The sequence below is a fragment of the Cnephaeus nilssonii genome, assembly GCF_951640355.1.
Source record: "Cnephaeus nilssonii genome assembly, chromosome: 16".
Taxonomy (NCBI): Eukaryota; Metazoa; Chordata; class Mammalia; order Chiroptera; family Vespertilionidae; genus Cnephaeus; species Cnephaeus nilssonii.
In genome coordinates, this window is record NC_137087.1 from 39,037,795 (window position 1) to 39,040,243 (window position 2,449).

The following is a 2,449-nucleotide window of genomic DNA, read 5'->3' on the forward strand; positions in this document are numbered from 1 at the left end:
GGGGAGCTCAGCAAATGGCAGCGGTCAGAAATGTCTGAACTGGAAGAGACCTCAGGTTATCAGTCCAACAGAAGAGGAAACGGCGGCCCAGCAGGACCACAGATTAGGGAAGAAGACGGAGTGCAGGGCTCTGCTGGAGGCCACATAGGGATGGTGGAATCTGCAAGGTCGGCCCTGGCTTTGGGGACAACCCAGTTGTGTATGTGTTGGGGGAGTGGTGGTAGTGAGGTCATATCTCTTTCCAGGGAGATGAGTGCTCACAGGGACGTAAAGCTGGCCTTGGAAGCATGTGTGACGTCTTCCAATCAGCCCAGCGAGCACGTTGGCTCTAAGTGAAGGCCATTGCTCTTGATCCAAACGGGGCATTGGGCTCCCTCTTTGGTGAGAGGGATATCCCCGGTCTGTGCACACCTCTGGTCCTCAAGCTTGGTGGCAAGTCCTCTGCCCGGAGATTCATTTGCTGTTGACAGCCCTTCCTTTGTATGCCCGGTGTCTGACACAGAGTGGGTGCTCTGTAAACACTGAGTCAATGAAGGAATAACCTCTTCTTTGTTTTGGTGGCAACCTGCTTTCCTATCCATTTCCACAGTTGGTTGAGTGTGGGGTGAAGGACCCAGGTTCAGGAGTTTGACAAATGAGGATCCGAAGCCCACAGTTATCACTTAATACCAGCGACTTTCTCCAAACTGCTTACCTCCATGGAGCCTCATTCCTCACGTATAAAGTGAGGACAGTAACCCTTCTTTCACCTTCTTGCCGATTCAGTGATTGGTGGCTAGAATGTCTTAGCATCCTGTCTGCCTGCACTCTCAGTCATAGTGGCTATTTTTTTTAAAATATATTTTATTGATTTTTTTACACAGAGGAAGGGAGAGAGGTAAACATCGATTAGCTGCCTCCTGCACACCCCTTACTGGGGATGTGCCCGCAACAAAGGTACATGCCCTTGACCGGAATCAAACATGGGACCCTTCAGTCCCCAGGCCAATGCTCTATCCACTGAGCCAAACCAGTTAGGGCAATAGTGGCTATTTTTATATTGTCATCATAGCACTGGGCATGGCAACACACACACATTTACCTCTTCTTCATTTATTTAACGCTCGAGGGCCTCTCTTGTCCCACTTTCTAGAAAGTGCCATGGGGGACTGAAGGCATAGTCCTGTTTCCCACCTCCAAGCCCCACTTAATGCCCACTTGGTTTGGTGCTTCGGTGAAAGGAGAGCCAAGCAAGCCAGCCCCTAATCACAACCCTGAGGTGCCTTCATCCTCAGGTGTGTCTGCCCTCGTGGGGCGGCCAGGTAAAGGCTTGCAGCAAAGAGCCCTGGCTTTTGGGGGTGCTCACCGCCAGCAGGAGAAACCTCTGCGTGGAAATTACTTTAATTTGCAGTTGACAAAAGGCAAATTGCTGGCATTTTTTGCTTGGAGACTGGAATGTAACCTTGCACAGCTGCCCCAGACATTCCAGGTGACAGCTTCCATTAGCCCAGCCCAGATTTCTAATAGCTTAAAGGAGAGAAGTAAGTAATTTTACAGGGGGCAAAACCCCCCATCATAATTCAATTTACCCACTTCTATCACCTCGAATTCCCTCCCACTCTTTTGTTGTTGTTGTTGTTGTTAATCCTCACTAGAGGGTATTTTTCCATTGATTGTTGGAGAGAGTGGAAGGGAGGGAGAGAGACCCAGAAAGAGAAACATCGGTGTGAGAGAAATACATGGATTGGTTGCCTCCCCCACGGCGCCCGGACTGGGCCAGGGAATAGAGCCTGCAACCAAGGTACGTGCCCTTCACGGGAATCGAACCAGCAACCCTTGGGTCCAGGCCGAGGCTTGATCCACAGAGCCAAACTGGACAGGGCTCCCTCCCACTCCTGCCAGCATACAAAGCAGAGTCACTGAGAACTTCCTATCACGTTTTTCTTTGCTTAACCTCGAATCATCACAGCCCGAGGACTTGTACTAGTACTTTTTAGTTGGATGGGAGACTCCTTCGCATGACCTACCCGTGTTTGATTCGTTTGATTCCTCCTTTGCTGATTTCCTTCGCAGGATGCCTCAGTGCATATTTGTGGAAGGAAGGAAGGAGTGAATGAATGAGTGGGTGGTTTCCAGTGTTTCCCAAGGCCCGAGAGCGTCTTTGTCGGTCTAGTCATAGACTTCTATGGCATTTCAGAAGAAAGGGTATCCTTCAGATGCGGTGCTGGTTGCCTTCCACTTAAAATATGTCTCCCAGATGCCTGTCTGGGGCGGTTCCGTGAAATGCAGGCTGAATGGGATGCCTTTCCGGCTCTGTGAGAACCCGAGGCCGCTGCTGCCATCTTGTGGACAGTATTTGAAATACAGGAGAAGTGGCCCCGGCTTTCCACCCGTTCACTTCTCCCAAAGAAATCTTAGCTGATTCGAGGATGGACTATTCCTCTTTGCAATGTGTTAGGCCATATTTACA